Source organism: Mytilus trossulus, chromosome 7 (assembly GCF_036588685.1).
Source record: "Mytilus trossulus isolate FHL-02 chromosome 7, PNRI_Mtr1.1.1.hap1, whole genome shotgun sequence".
In the NCBI taxonomy this organism is placed as follows: Eukaryota; Metazoa; Mollusca; class Bivalvia; order Mytilida; family Mytilidae; genus Mytilus; species Mytilus trossulus.
Genome location: NC_086379.1, coordinates 63,327,955 through 63,346,677, shown reverse-complemented (window position 1 = coordinate 63,346,677; position 18,723 = coordinate 63,327,955).

The window sequence follows — 18,723 nt, the reverse complement described above, 5'->3', positions numbered from 1 at the left end:
TAAATTAAGGCTACATTTAAATATAATAATACTAAGAATTCACAATATAAAAAAATGCAGAAAAAAATGGATGAAGTGAAAAAATTAGTATGGAGTCATTACTACAGAGATGGTGTGTTTGACACACAAAACTTAAAAGCTTAGTGATATTACCAATATTAAAAAAAAACCGCAATACTATTGTCATTCTTATAGTCAGCACTCAATTGTTCACAAAAAAATGTGATTTAAGCTGCTAAAGACATATGATTCAAACGCTCAGAAAGTTCTTTGTTCTATATTTTTTCTCTCCATTTTTATGCAAAACGGTAACCTTTTACATTTTTATTTAATGGGTTATTGTTGAAGGTATTGCGATGACGTATGGTTATTAACACATACTTCCTTTGGTTTCTTAAGAAAACTTGTCCATTGACAACAAACATACCACATCATCTACTTTATATAAGTATTCAATTTGTATAAATTACAACGTATTTTGGTGATCTTGCAAAATGATCGTAATCCCGAAAATCGTAAACATATTTTCTTATCTTAAAAGGGGACAAGAAGGGTTCCATTAACAGGCCAATAAATAAGATTACAGTTAATTTAAAAAAAAAATAAAAAAAATAGGGGTATTTTTTCTTGCATGATAACAGTAAACGGATTCAAAACAATGTCAATTTCAAGAAAGCAGGCAACAGTTAATTAGTCAATAACAGTACAGTGTCAATGATCTTGAATATATGCCACTTTTAACTAAAATATAAAGGCACAGAACCAGGACATCGGAGCACAGAACCAGGACCGTTTTTCTTACCACCAGCACCGCGTCAGGACAATTCCGTTAAACGAACTTGCACGACTTTTGCAATATAATATTGTTGTAATATACTTTGCATGGTACTTATGACGCATCAGAGAAAAATTAAGCAACAAAACAGTCGTTTTATTGCCGTTCTGACACAATGTAAACAAACCCACCAGCACAGAATCAGGACCCACCAGCACCCGTCAGGACCGAATCACCAGCACAGTACGTTCTCTCGCAGGACAACCATACCCACCGTGTCTATATGCTTTTGCAAATAAAATTCATTCAAATTCATTAAAAAAAAAATATAATGACAAAAATTACATATTTTACTGACAAATAGATTATCACCACCATTATGAAGTCATTCTGTATGAAAAATTAAACCTAGAAAAGGGGGTCTGTTCGATTGTTTAGTTTTTAACTATTTTCTTTCTTTATAAATGTAAGCATTTTCGACATTAAATAAATTCTGTTTGGAATCGAAATCATCTAAAAAATCAAAATAAATAAATATCATAAAATAATCTTATTTATACTTGTAAAGCATGCATTTTTCTATCGGCAATTCTTGAAATTTTATCAGTATTTAGATTTTAACTTACTACAGACAGAAAACATATATCATGTTAACCGCAAAAATGTAAACTCGAATAGTACCGCTCACTGATATAGTTTCGTTGTTCATTTGGGCAAATGACTTTATTTTTACAATAGAAATTACATTTAATTATTTAAATTAAACTTTAGCATAGCTATTTTAACAGTTTCTGTCTTTATATATTAATATTGCGCGCGTGTTGGATTGTCGTAGTTAATTTGAACTTTAAAACCTCAGCGCCCATATTTTAAAAATAATATACTTTATGACACAAAGTAACCAGAAAGACTCAACATTGTGACAGAAAGACTCAACCAGTACCTTTATATCTCAACCATTTTTATTTTTTTTATTTTCCTGCTTAGAATAGTCTTAGTTGGAAAAATGTTTACAATTTACAGACGTGGTTATCGTAAAGCCTAAAAAAACACACAAATAATTGACATATTTTCTTGCTAGGTCATTAAAATCATAGCAGTTTTATCGGATTCAAAGAAAGTAAACATGATAATCCGTAGGAGAAAAGTGATTGTGACTTCATTTTCAGATATTTTGAACCAAACAATGACATATTAGCTACAATTATCATTTATCTATGGCATGACATTCTCCTTTTTTACAAAAAAGTAATTGATTTTCAGTAAATTGACGAAAAGTCGACCAACCCTTTGTTTATTATGAATATTTTGAACCAGAAAGACTCAACAGGAAGTGCCAGAATACTTTTTTCCGTCTCAACATTTTGGTTGAGATTAGATGGTTTACCAGGCGTGACTTACTAACAATTCCGTTTTCCTTTTCGGCTCGAATATGACCTATCGAATTCGGCTTATAACTGGATTTGTCAGTCTTGCATGAGCAACTCAACGGGTGCCACATTTGGAGCAGGTCCAACTTTACTTCTGTGCACATGGAATCCCTCTATTATTTTGGTTGGGTTCATGTTACTACGTCTTTAGTTTTCTATGTTGCGTTTTGTAAAACTTTGTTTGTATTTTTGTCGTTTTAGCTCACCTGGCACAAATGACCGTGTGAGCTATTACCATCACTTGTCATCGTCATCTGTCGTCGTCCTCGTAGCCTTTTTTTAAAAAGATAAAGAGCCAAGTGAGCTTTTCTCGTCACTTGGCGTCCGTCGTCCGTCGTCGTTAACTTTTACAAAAATCTTCTCCTCTGAAACTACTGGGCCAAATTAAACCAAACTTGGCCACAATCATCATTGGAGTATCTATTTTAAAAATGTGTGGCGTGACTCGCCAAACCAACCAAGATGGCCGCCATGGCTATAAATAGAACATAGGGGTAAAATGCAGTTTTTGGCTAATAACTCAAAAACCAAAGCATTTAGAGCAAATCTGACATGGGGTAAATTTGTTCAATAGGTCAAGATCTATCTGCCCTATAATTTTCAGCTGAAACAGACAACCTGTTTGTTGGGTTGCTGCCCCTGAATTGGTAATTTTAGGGAAATTTTGCTGTTTTTGATTATTATCTTGAATATTATTATAGATAGAGATAAATTGTAAACAGCAATAATGTTCAGCAAAGTAAGATTTACAAATAAGTCAACATGACCAAAATGATTAGTTGACCTCTTTAGGAGTTATTGCCATTTAAAGTAATTTTTTAACCATTTTTCGTAAATTTTAGTAATCTTTTACAAAAATCTTCTCCTCTGAAACTGCTGGGCCAAATTTATCCAAACTTGGCCACAATCATCTTTGGGGTATCTAGTTTAAAAAATGGGTGGCGTGACCCGCAAAACCAACCAAGATGGCCGCCATGGCTAAAAACTTTTTTCAGGGATGCCAGCTTTTGTCCGGTATAGAAAAAGAACACAGACACGAACTAGAGTAGAAGAAAATGAGACAGCAGCGCAATCCTTCATGCCGGACATGCAGAACAGATCGATTGTAGTTTTTCTTTATAAAGTATGCGACAGAGGGTGAATGGTATCTATGGCTAAATAATTATGTTTCCAATTTTATAAGTCCGGAAGGCTGTTTTCTATATTCTTATGGAGTGCTGACTGCACATTTCTGAGATTGTGTAGTGACGACTCGGATTTAAAAAAGTAATGCTGACATGTATTCTGCATGGATATGATATCGTAAAGTGTTCAACACTTTTATTATTATTATCATTTTACAAATGTATGGATTTATTAATGAAAGTAGGATCACACAAGTGTAAATTATATATATAAAAAAAAAATACACCTGTTCTGTACGTCAAGATCATTTACAGTACTTACATCTACGTCAATTTTTCTCGAGTGTTTCTTTTTTGGTTTAATATACTAATAATAAAGGTTATAATTTGACAATATTGTAGTTCAATCATTGCTATTGGTTTATATACGCAGAGACCTTCAATGACTCTTCATTGCATGAGGTAAAAAAAAAATGACAGCTGTATATGACGTAACCTTTTCAACTCTACCATGAAATGAAAAAAAATAATATAAGCATTTTATTAAAGTACATCTTTTTTCATGTCTATAGATAATAACTGTATATAAGGTATGTTGCATTCTGAAACTGCGACAATCTTTAAACGGTTTGTTTATGATTGCTTTGCTGGTATACTGACAGGACATTATCTGTACTTTTGAACTCAAAGATAACAGCAACCCTATCAAATTAAAATGAGATAGGACATACGTCCTGCAATTCAACACCGACAGGACAGTGCAAAATCTACATCTCATCTCAACTCAGAGATTATATTAACCCTTTCAAACCAATATCAGACCGGACACCATTCCTGTCCATTCAACACCAACGGGACAGAATATGTGTCTTCTCCTATCTCCAAAATAATATTAAGCCTTCAATGCTACAATCTAATTAAGATATTGATTTCTGATTTCGTTATACTTATATGCAGTATAACGAAATCATAGTTGAATATTTTAATTAAATTGACAATACTACATACTAGAACGAATTTCTATTATCCCAGACACAGAGAGAACACAAATTCAACTAAGCCCAGCACTGACAAGACATGATATTTTCAACTCAAAACAAACTGTACAGAATCGTTTACACCTCTATAGAACTACAAAGAAACAATGTTAGCCAAGGCTTCGAGTTGAAGGCCGTACTGTGACCTATAATGGTTTACTTTAATAAATTGTGACTTGGATGGAGAGTTGTCTCGTTGGCATTCATACCTCATCTTCTTATATTTATATAACACTATTCCTGTCGGCTCAACATGGATGAAAACTAATCTCTATATTCCCAAACACAGAGAGAACAGCAATTCAACTAAGCCAAACACAGAATGAAACCATTCTTGTCAATTCCACAGAAATCACAGATCTATACCATCTCACACTCAGGGAGAATACTTACACATATACTAAGCCAAACACAGACCGGGCATTTTGAGAAGCTAAACGCACAAAGAAAATCTAAAGTTACAAATATTATATACTTTTCCCAGAAATAACATTTTTAATGTCGACTCAAGCGTCTTTTATGACAGAATTTCTATCTTCAAAAAAATTCAAAACCACAAAATGAAAAGAACATAAGAACAGCCGCCTAAAACATAGACAGGAAATCGTAACTGTCAACTCAATATGACAGAAAATTATTTCTGTCACATCAATGTCATTACAGAATATCTACCACCCACCACTCTAAGACTCTACCCAACAATTCAAAACTCAACAACTCTATCTAGCTTTCCAACACTCAACAACTCTATCCAACAATTCAACACTTAACAACTCTATCCAACCATTCAACACTTAACAACTCTATCCAACAATTCAACAATTAACAACTCTATCCAACCATTCAACACTTAACAACACTACCCAACTAATCAACACTTAACAACACTACTCAACTATGCAACACTCAACAACTCTATCCAACACTTCAACATTTAACAACGTTATCAAACTATTCAACACTAAACAACTATATCCAACTATTTAACACTCAACAATTCAACATTTAACAACTCTATCCAACCATCCAACACTAAACAATACTACCCAACTATTCAACATTCTAAGACTCTACCCAACAATTCAACACTAAACAACTCTACTCAACCATTTAACACTCTAAGACTACTCAACCGTCCAACACTTTAAATCTCTACCCAACCATCCAACATTCAATAAGTCTACTAAACCATTCAACACGCTAAAACTCTATCCAACCATTCAACAACTTTATCCAACCATCCAACACACAACTCTATCCAACCTTATAACACTCTAAGACTCTACCCAACCATCCAATACTCAACAACTCTTTACAACCACCCAATACTACCCAACACTCTAAGACTCTACCCAACAATTCAACATTTTTTTACATAAAGAAGGCCTTTAGTTTTCTCTCTTGAATTGTTTTACATTGTCTTATCGGGGCCTTTTATAGCAGACTATATGCGGTATGGGCTTTGCTCATTGTTGAAGGCCATACGGTGACCTATAATTGTTACTGTTTGTGTCATTTTGGTCTTTTGTGGATAGTTGTCTCATTGGCAATCATACCACATTTTCTTTTTTATATTAACAACTATATCCAACCATTCAACTCAACAACTCTATACATCCACCCAATACTACCCAACACTTTGAGACTCTACCCAACAACTCAACACTCAATAACTTTATACAACCACCCAATACTACCAAACACTTTTAGACCATACCCAACCATCCAATACTCAACAACTCTATACAACCATCAAACACACAACAACTCTATCCAACCATCCAACACTTTAAGACTCTACCTAACCATTCAACACTCTAAGACTCTACCCAACAATTCAACACTTAACAACTCTATCCACCCATGCAACTCTAAACAAATAACTGTATCCAACCATTTTACACTCAACAACTCTACCTAACTATTCAACACTGCAAGACTATACCCAACACTTCAACACTATACCACTCTACACGACCATTCAACACTCAACAACTCTATCCAACCATTTAACACTGTAAGACTCTACCCAACCATTTAACACGCTAAGACTCTACCGAACAATTAAACACCCAACAACGCTATCCAACCATTCATAACTCAACAACTCTACCCAACCATTAATCACTCAACAAATCTGTCCAATCATTTATCACTCAACAACTCTATCCAACCATTCATTGCTCAACAACACTACCCGACTATTTTACACCCTACAGCTCTATTCAACTATTTATCACTCTAAGTCTCTTCCCAACCATTAAACACTCAACAACTCTATCCAACCATTAAACACTCAACAACTCTATCCAACCATTCTTCGCTCAACAATTCTATCCAACCATCCAACACTCTAGGACTCTACCAAATCTTCCAACATTCTAAGACTCTTTCCAACCATCCAATACTCAACAACTCTATACAACCACCCAATACTACCCAACACTCTAAGACTCTACCCAACAAATCAACACCTAAGACTCTTCCCAACCATTAAACACTCAACAATTCTATCCAACCATTCAACACTCAACAACTCTTTCCAACTATTCAACACCCTATGACTCTACTTAACCATTCAACACTCTAGGACTCTACGAAATCATCCAACACTCTAAGACTCTTTCCAACCATCCAATACAGAACAACTCTATACAACCACCCAATACTACCCAACACTCTTAGACTCTATCCAACAATTCAACACTAAACAACTCTATCTAACCATCCAATACTCAAAAAATCTATGCAACCACCAAATACTACCCAACACTCTAAGACTCTTCCCAGCAATTCAACACTTAACAACTCTATCTAACCATTCAACTCTCAATAACTCTATCCAACCATCCAACACACAACAACTCTTTCCAACCATCCAACACACAACAACTCTATCCAACCATCCAACACTTTAAGACTCTTACCAAACCATTCAACACTCTAAGACTCTACCCAACAATTCAACACTTAACAACTCTATCCAACCATTCAACTCTCAATACCTTATCCAACCATCCAACATACAACAACTCTATCCAACCATCCAACACTTTAAGACTATACCAAACCATTCAACACTTAACAACTCAAGCCACCCATGCAACTCTCAATAAATAACTGTATCCAACCATTCAACACTCAACAACTCAACAACTCTACCTAACTATTCAACACTCTAAGACTATACCCAACACTTCAACACTATACAACTCTGCCAAACCATTAAACACTCTTAAGACTCCACCCAACAATTAAACACTCAACAACGCTATCAAATCACACATAAATCAACAACGTGATCACTCAACAAATCTATCCAACCATTCATCACTCTAAGACTCTACCCAATCATTTAACACTCGACAATTTTATCCAACCATTCATCACTCAACAACACTACCCAACTATTTAACACCCAACAACACTATTCAACCGTTTACCGCTCTAAGACTCTTTCCAACCATTAAACACTCAACAACTCTATCCAACCATTCAACACTCAACAACTCTTCCAAACTATTCAACACTATGACTCTACCCAACCATCCAACACTCTGGGACTCTATCAAACCATTCAACACTCTAAGACTCTAGCCAACCATTCCACACTCTAAGATGCAGGTCAACCAATAAACACTCAACAACTCTATCCAACCATTCATCACTTAACAACTCTATCCAACCATTCATCACTCAACAACTCTATCTAACCATTCAACACTCAACAACTCTACCAAACCATTAAACACTTAACAACTCTATCCAACCATGCATCAATCAACAACTCTATCCAACCATTTAACACTCAACAATTCTATCCAACCATTCATCACTCAAAATATTTACCCAACCATTTAACACTTAACAACTCTATCCAACCATTCATCACTTAACAACTATATCCAACCATGAAACACTCTAAGACTCTACCCAACCATTAAACACTCAACAACTCTATCCAACCATTCATCACTCAACAACTCTATCTAACCATTAAACACTATAAGACTCTACCCAACCATTAAACACTCAACAACTCTATCCAACCATTCAACACTCAACAACTCTACCAAACCATTAAACACTTAACAACTCTATCCAACCATGCATCAATCAACAACTCTATCCAACCATTTAACACTCAACAATTCTATCCAACCATTCATCACTCAAAATATTTACCCAACCATTTAACACTTAACAACTCTACCCAACCATTCAACACTTAACAACTCTATCCAACCATGCATCAATCAACAACTCTATCCAACCATTTAACACTCAACAATTCTATCCAACCATTCATCACTCAAAATATTTACCCAACCATTTAACACTTAACAACTCTATCCAACCATTCATCACTTAACAACTATATCCAACCATGAAACACTCTAAGACTCTACCCAACCATTAAACACTCAACAACTCTATCCAACCATTCATCACTCAACAACTCTATCTAACCATTAAACACTATAAGACTCTACCCAACCATTAAACACTCAACAACTCTATCCAACCATTCAACACTCAACAACTCTACCAAACCATTAAACACTTAACAACTCTATCCAACCATGCATCAATCAACAACTCTATCCAACCATTTAACACTCAACAATTCTATCCAACCATTCATCACTCAAAATATTTACCCAACCATTTAACACTTAACAACTCTACCCAACCATTCAACACTCTAAGACTCTATCCAACTATTCAACACTCAACAACTCTACCTAATCATTCAGCACTCAACAACTTTATCCAAAAACTCAACACTCAAAAACTCTACCCAACCATTCAACATTTCACAACTCTACGCGTCCATTCACAGAGAAGACTTTATTACAGAGGCCAAGAGCTAGAGAACATCTCTGTAAGCCAAAAACTCATAGGACCATATATCATACAACTCTGTTCACAAGGGACTATTTGAAACCATTATATTTGATTTAATGCAGTTTTTTAATTAAAACTATGGTGACAAAACAGCAACAGAATTTCTTCCAAAAATCAGCAACTGCTATCTCAAATAGAATGGTAATGTCTGCTACCTAATAAAAACCAACTCATTGCCAGTGAGGACATCATGTCTAGCAGCTCCAGGGACACAAGGGATACAAGTTTTAAAGACATTATATATCTATTTTAAATTTATTTCCAGTCTATTTTAACCAAATTTATTAAAAAGATATGATAATGTCCATTGGCAGAAAAAGGGGAGTGGAGGTAAGTGTTTTAGGGATTTGAACAACCTATTTTTGACAATGGATCCTTTTGGATGAGCACAAATGGCTGGATTTGCTCCTATTGTCAACTGTTGATTTAAGATAATAGTGTTGGGCTTGCAATGCACAAATATGTTTACCCAACATTAAATTTTTTTTCTGTTCTGAGCCAGGAGCCTGTAAACCAGTGGTTGTCATTGGCTTTAAGTATTAGTTTTGCTCATTGCTAAAGGTTGCAGTTCTTATTGCACTGTAGTTGTTTACATCCTTGTCCTTTGGTCTTTGTTCACGGGACTGTAGTCCCATTGACAATCATACATCTCTTGTTTGTTCTTGGGATTGTTGTCCCATTGCCAATCATACAATGTCTTGTTTGGTTTTTGTTCACAGGACTGTTGTCCCATTGCCAATCATACCATGTCTTGTTTGGTCTTTGTTCACAGGACTGTTGTCCCATTGACAATCATACCATGTCTTGTTTGGTCTTTGTTCACAGGACTGTTGTCCCATTGCCAATCATACCATGTCTTGTTTGGTCTTTGTTCACAGGACTGTTGTCCCATTGCCAATCATACCATGTCTTGTTAGGTCTTTGTTCACATGACTGTTGTCCCATTGCCAATCATACCATGTCTTGTTTTGTCTTTGTTCACAGGACTGTTGTTCCATTGTCAATCATACCATGTCTTGTTTGGTCTTTGTTCACAGGACTGTTGTCCAATTGACTATCATACCATGTCTTGTTTGGTCTTTGTTCACAGGACTGTTGTCCCATTGCCAATCATACCATGTCTTGTTTGGTCTTTGTTCACAGGACTGTTGTCCCATTGCCAATCATACCATGTCTTGTTTGGTCTTTGTTCACATGACTGTTGTCCCATTGAGAATCATACCATGTCTTGTTTGGTTTTTGTTCACAGGACTGTTGTCCCATTGACAATCATACCATGTCTTGTTTGGTCTTTGTTCACAGGACTGTTGTCCCATTGCCAATCATACCATGTCTTATTTGGTCTTTGTTCACAGGACTGTTGTCCCATTGACAATCATACCATGCCTTGTTTGGTCTTTGTTCACAGGACTGTTGTCCCATTGCCAATCGTACCTTGGTCTTTGTTCACAGGACTGTTGTCCCATTGCCAATCATACCATGTCTTGTTTGGTCTTTGTTCACAGGACTGTTGTCCCATTGCCAATCATACCATGTCTTGTTTTGTCTTTGTTCACAGGACTGTTGTCCCATTGACAATCATACCATGTCTTGTTTGGTCTTTGTTCACAGGACTGTTGTCCCATTGCCAATCATACCATGTCTTATTTGGTCTTTGTTCACAGGACTGTTGTCCCATTGACAATCATACCATGCCTTGTTTGGTCTTTGTTCACAGGACTGTTGTCCCATTGCCAATCGTACCTTGGTCTTTGTTCACAGGACTGTTGTCCCATTGCCAATCATACCATGTCTTGTTTGGTCTTTGTTCACAGGACTGTTGTCCCATTGCCAATCATACCATGTCTTGTTTTGTCTTTGTTCACAGGACTGTTGTCCCATTGACAATCATACCATGCCTTGTTTGGTCTTTGTTCACGGGACTGTTGTCCCATTGCCAATCATACCATGTCTTGTTTGGTCTTTGTTCACAGGACTGTTGTCCCATTGCCAATCATACCATGTCTTGTTTGGTCTTTGTTTACTGGACTGTTATCCCATTGCCAATCATACCATGTCTTGTTTGGTCTTTGTTCACGGGACTGTTATCCCATTGCCAATCATACCATGTCTTGTTTGGTCTTTGTTCACAGGACTGTTGTCCCATTGACAATCATACCATGTCTCCTTTGGTCTTTGTTCACGGGACTGTTATCCCATTGCCAATCATACCATGTCTTGTTTGGTCTTTGTTCACGGGACTGTTGTCCCATTGACAATCATACCATGCCTTGTTTGGTCTTTGTTCACGGGACTGTTGTCCCATTGCCAATCATACCATGTCTTGTTAGGTCTTTGTTCATGGGACTGTTATCCCATTGCCAATCATACCATGTCTTGTTTGGTCTTTGTTCACAGGACTGTTGTCCCATTGACAATCATACCATGTCTTGTTTGGTCTTTGTTCACGGGACTGTTGTCCCATTGACAATTTTACTATGTCTCCTTTGGTCTTTGTTCACGGGACTGTTGTCCCATTGACAATCATACCATGTCTTGTTTGGTCTTTGTTCACAGGACTGTTGTCCCATTGACAATCATACCATGGGTTGTTATCTTTATATCCTCATGTACAATTTCTTTATTATTTCAAAATTAAAGTGCATCATTGGTTTGGTTTCAATATAAAAAAAAATTACTATATTCTTCAGTGTCATTTCAATCTGTGAATACTTCTAGATGGTTTTTTGTGTAGATTTAAAGAAGTTTGAATAGTTTTCCACTAGTATTTTTTTGGGGGCCTTTATAGCTTGCTGTTTGGTGTGAGCCTAGGCTCCGTGATGAAGACTGTACCTTGACCTATAAAGGTTATTTTTAAAAATTGTGGCTTGGATGGAGAGTTGTCTCATTGGCACTCATACCACATCTTCCTATATCTATATACCAATTCTTTTCTTTCAATTATAAGAATTGTTGTTTTAACTACTTTTGCAATGTCTATGATTGAATCTGATCTGTAAGAACTCAAAGTACCAACAGAGCTAAATCACTGATCTTTTAGAAATTAAAAAAATATTTTATTGATAAAATAACATCTTCACAAATTATATTTAAAAGCAATCACTGCATTTAAAACCTTGAGTATAACAATAACTGACTAGGTGGACAAATAAATAAGTAATATAAAACAACAGTATCACAGTGTTACTTAATACCGGTAATTATAGTGGCTCCTAGGTACTAAGAGACTGAACCTCTCACCTGACAAGCATACTGTGGATTCATTATTATTCGTTAGATACCAACTTTCGTGGGTACAGGTGAACCACATAATTATATGTACAATGAATAACAAGTTTTCTATAGGCTTATCTGCAGATTTTGGCCAAACCATGAAATCAAATATCAATAAACATGCAAGTTTTCCTCCATCCACGAAAATTGACACCCACAAAAATAAATTGATCCACAGTATGTCATTTTTATATTTATATTCACCTTTATTGCAATCACAATTTTTGTCACCAGGAGCAAATTGTTTAATTTCAAATATAAATTTTAGCACATCAAAGTGAAATCAAGACCAGTCATTATTTTTTTTCTTCCTTGCTAAACCTGAATCCTCCATCCGTTGACCATCCATTATGCAGTTATCACAATATCAAATGATCTTAATTTCCTTGTTTATCAATTTAAAAATATTGGAAAAAAAAAGTTAAGAAAAAACTTCATAAATGGGCAAGATCTACAATAAATGTTAAATTGATAGTTTCAGTAATGTGATTAATTTGTACATTTTTCATGAAGGTCACATTTTTGTTTCCCGACAATATCTCCCAAAATGTCAAAATTTCAATAAAATAAACATTAATCATCAGCAGATTTTTTAGAAAAGTTAACGAAGACTGACGCCATATGACCAAGTGAGAAAAAAATAAAATTGATGTTTTCGTCAAATTAACAAACATTCTGTCTGCTATGCACAATATTTAATGTCATTTATAATACAGAAAATTTAATTCTCATTTAAGGAATGTTAAAAAAAAAAATTTTTTAAATAAAATAATTTACAACTGAAAGGTATTAAAAAATTTTACTTTTTGACTTTTTGCTTACATAAACAAGCAAAAGTCAAGTTTAAGAACAAGATTTCATTTTAAAATTAAGGACAAAAATAATTATATGCTAGTCACTTTAAAAACAAAATATTGCATAAAATTTGTAAGCTGTGCATTTAAAATAAACATAACTCTTAAAATCATAGCAAGAATGCAAATTAATGTCACTGTACTAAAGAGGTATTTGTATACACATAATACTGAAGGTTTTTATGCACAAGGTGACATGTAAATAAACTTGACAATTAATTTTTAGTAAATACTAAGTATGCACCTTTCAAAATTGGAATTCATGTTTTGTGCATCTTCTATATTTAGCACATTTTTGTTGTTGTTCAAACAAACCCAATGACAAAGAACAAGTTCATGAAAACTGATCATGATTTACTTATGCTGGCCCATCAGGTCAGGGAATCATTATCTAAGTCATGTAAAAGAAAAATCAATTTACTGTAAGTTTAAAAAAACTAAGGATGTACAACATCTTTTTATATCAAGATTTTACTCACACAAAAAATCAACCAACAAAGCAAAAATGTCTAATCTCACATAAAAAATTAAGAGGTATGCATTTTTTTTTACTTCATAGTATCTCAAGCAGTAAGTGCAAAAGTGAAACAGAATTAAGCCTTTTTTAAATGGTGTACATTTGATAAAAAAAATCTTAAAAATAATATTTGAATTTTTAATAGACCAATTTTATAAAAGGAGAAAAGCAACAGTAAAAATGTCAAGTCTACTTTAAAAGTTTTTTTTTAAAATGAATTAGTAATTAAATTCTTCTTAAAAGTGCATTCAAACAAATAAATTTGACACAGTGTACTTTAAAATAATGACAATTCAATATGCAATGGGAGATAACTCAAGCTAAAAATAAGTTAAAATTACAATAGTTGTACATTGTATAGTCTTTAAAGATCTTTATAGAATGTGTAAAAATAACATTGAGACAAAGTTAATTATATAATATAAAACAACTAACTGTACAACTTAATGAGTAAAGAATAACGAGATAGCTCCAGCAAAATAAATTGGAAAAAAACTATTTGTAATTCTGAGGTAGTTATTTAAAGCAAACCTAATTCCAGCTTTATGAAGGCTTTTAATGATTCATTTTCTATTGTGTCGATTTCTTTTAATGCTCTTTTTGATCCATCATCAGAATAATATTGTTTCAATTCTTCTGCATACTGTATCCACACACAATTGGCACATCCACTCATACAGCAATCCACAGGAGGTTCTGGCGGTCGTCCCTTCCCCGGTATTACGTCTGTGCTGCAGGTTTTATCACTGTTTACATTATCTCCTAATACAGTTTTTAAACTTGGTTCTATATCTTTATCATCATCACTTATTTTCTGGTTAGAACTTTTAAGTTGAGTATTGGGTTGAGAACTGTAATGTCTCACTGTTCTACATAACTGACATCCATTCCTTACATCATAGACTATATGGTTTATATCACAGCATAAAAGTCTTTTTCTTAAAATCTGGGTTAAGATTAAATGGATGTTTTTTGACAAACTGTACATACTCATTTTTCAATCAACCTTCTTCTTATTGTGTGTGTCATAACAAAACATGTGCATATGTAATGTTTTCTTTATCCCAATACTGAAATATAATGATGATTTATAAATTAAAAAAATAGTCAAAAGGAAAAAATTACAAAAATATTGAACTCTGAGAAAAATTCAAAACAGGAAGACCCTAATCAAATGGCAAAATCAAAAGCTCAAACACATCAAACGAATAGACAATAACTTTCATACCTGACTAATGAGATTTTCTAAGAGCTATATCTTTTCAAAGTACATGTACTGAAATATAATTGTATGCTAGAACTAGAGGCTCTAAAGAGCATGCGTCGCTCACCTTGGTCTATGTGAATATTACACAATGGATTCATGACAAAATTGTGTTTTGGTGATGGGGTTGTGTTTGTACATCTTACTTTACTGAATATTCTTGCTGCTTACAATTATCTCTATCTATCATAAACTTGGCCCTGTAGTTTCAGTGGAAAATGTTAGTAAAAATTTACAAATTTTATGAAAATTGTTAAAATTTGACTATAAAGGACAATAAATCCTTAGGGGGTCAATTGACCATTTTGGTCATGCAGACTTATTTTAAGGTCTTACTTTGCTGTAAATTATTGCTGTTTACAGTTTATCTCTATCTTTAATAATATTCAAGATAATAACCAAAAACAGCAAACTTTCCTTAAAATTACCAATTCAGGGGCAGCAACCCAACAACAGGTTGTCCGATTCATCTGAAAAGGAGTAAGTTCGGTAAGGGCTATATTTGGCCCCAATTATATATTTCATAGTTACAAGACAATAAATGTTTTAAGTTACCTTAAAGACATGTTAGAAAGTTAAACAGAACAGTTTTTGTCAAAGTTTAAATTCTAACACGTTGATTTTTACATCCAAAAAAGGTCAAGATAAGGGATTTTGGTGAAATTTGACAAAATCAGCCATATTTTAACCAAATAAAGGACCAGGAAACATAGAGCGCAGGCGTCCACAAGCTTAAGATTCAAATATGACGTGTGAAATGTCTTCACAAACATTATTTTAAAAGATCTTTGTTGTCGACGTATGCGCTCTATGTTTCCTGTCCAATAATCTATGGAAATTCACCCATTTTAGTTGATTTTTTCATGAAAAATCAATATGAGTACAACTTGTGACGTCATAATGAAACGCAGAAAGGTAAAATTTTCAACAAAATTGTTTATATCCTAGCTAGTCAATGTATCACCTATAATTTATCGTGATGTTGGTCGATAAATCCGAATTTGAAATTTAGGCTAAAAAGGGGGGCCATTTTAGGACCTTATCGAACATACTCCTTTAAGGGCAGATAGATCTTGACCTGATAAACAATTTTACCCACAGTCAGATTTGCTTTAAATGCTTTGGTTTTTGAATTATAAGCCAAAAACTGCATTTTACCCCTATGTTCTTTTTTTGCCATGGCGGTCATCTTGGTTGAATGGCCAGGTCACGTGACATATTTTTTAAACTAGATACCCAAAGATGATTGTTGCCAAGTTTGGATTAATTTGGCCCAGTAGTTTCAGAGAAGAAGATTTTTGTAAAAAATTTAAAACCAATTGTTCAAAGAACAATTGAAGGTCTTTCCACAAGTAAAGATCTATTTTATTATCAAAATATTAAAAATCAATCTAAAATGTCAGTTCCTATGACTTTATAATGTATAAATATGATTTTAAAGCAAAGGTCAAAATCTAGAACGTCCTATTAACCTTTGACCTTGACCTCAATTTCAAGGTCACCAACCAAGGACCTCAAACAAAAAGACCCTAGGTCTGTAATATGTATGGTTAATGAGTTATATCACTATAGGCATGATTTTAAATATAAGATGGGCGAAAACTCTCATTTATTGTTTACGCACCCTTCCAACCAGAATTTATAAGTTACAACATGTCGCAACTCACAATTTAGTAAAAAGAATTTGTCAATATCTTTCACGGTTCTTGAAAATAAGAGAAAATAAGCCAAAATCAAAATTTAGAATATGACTTTGACCTTTGACCTTGACCTTATTTAATTTTTTTTGGACCAAGGACCTCAAATCTTAAGACCCTAGGCCTATATCACTGATGGTTTACCAGTAAGAAAGGCATATCATTTATATCAACTGCATAAGGGGATATAACTCTCATATGGAGTCTCCAGATAGCTTCGGTCCAAATGAATATTCTAATCCTGAAGACGTAACAAGCAATTTGGTAAAATAAATTTGTCGTAATCTTTTACAGTTGCGAAGGAGTAGTGGCCACAAGAATAACAGTGTTTGAGGAGATAACTCTTACAACGTAAAGTATTTTGTTACGCAGTTGTAAATTTTTAAAGCGTATTACTAAGATTTACCAAAAATGGTTAAAAATTGACTATAAAAGGCAATAACTCCTTAAGGGGTCAACTGACCATTTTAGTCATGTTGACTAATTTGTAAATCTTACTTGCTGAACATTATTGCTGTTTACAGTTTATCTCTATCTATAATAATATTTAAGATAATAACCAAAAACAGTAAAATTTCCTTAAAATTACCGATTCAGGGGCAGCAACCCAACAACGGGTTGTTCAATTTATCTGAAAATTCCAGGGCAGATAGATTTTGACCTGATAAACAATTTTACCTCTGTCAGGTTAGCTCTAAATGCTTTGGTTTTAGAATTATAAGCCAAAAACTGCATTTTACCCCTATGTTCTTTTTTTAGACGTGGCAGCCATCTTGTTTGGTTGGCGGGGTAACCAGACACATTTTTTTAACTAGATACCCCAATGATGATTGTGGCCAAGTTTGGATTAATTTGGCCCAGTAGTTTAAGAGGAGAAGATTTTTGTAAAAGCCAAAGACGGACGACGATGACGGACGATGGACGCCAAGTGATGAGAAAAGCTCACTTGGCCCTTTGAGCCAGGTGAGCTAAAACTTTCCCAAAACTATCCTTGTGCTCTCTGATTAATAATCCTTGTCTAACTGGGCCTGTATCCTGAATAAGTAACATTAATCAAAACCAGGTGCTCTGCAGGGCACAGCTTGATACGACCGCAGACATCAAACCCTGAACAGTAAGTATGGACACAATATTCAAGCTTGACAGCTCTTATTTTGAATTGCAATCAATTTTTTTTTACATAATATGAATTTCTGACACAAAATAGATGTCAAGATCTTACAAATCTATTGTCCAATATTGTGCAAGTAAAGATTTCTTCTTTTAACTTTTCAAAAATTTGCAATTTGAGAAATTTGAAAAAACTACCAGCCCCCATTTTTTTTCAATTAGTCCAAAACCTGATTTTTTTTATACATAATATAAAAGTAGTGTAAGGGAGGTCAATCCAAACATACCCAACATTGTATGTTAAATGTTTTAGAATTACCTCCCTTACACTGCTTTTAAATTGTCTTAATTGTCCATTGACCAGAAATACCTAGTTTTTCCCCTTTTTACCCCTAATTCCTAAACATTTTGAGCCATAACCCCCCAAAGTCAATAGTAATCATCCCTTGGTATGGAAACTTTTGATTTAATTTCAGAGAGATTCATACACTTAAACATAAGTTATTGTTTGAAAACTACAAAAATTATCATTTTGGGCCCCCTTTTAGGCCCCTAATTCCTAAACTATTGAGACCATAACCCCCAAAATCAATCCCAACCTTCCTTTAGTGGTATTGGACCTTCTTGTAAAAAATTATAGAGATCCATAAACTTAAACACAAGTTATTGTCTGTAAACTAAAACCAGATGCTCCACAGGGCACAGCTTTATACGACTGCATAGTTCAAACCCTG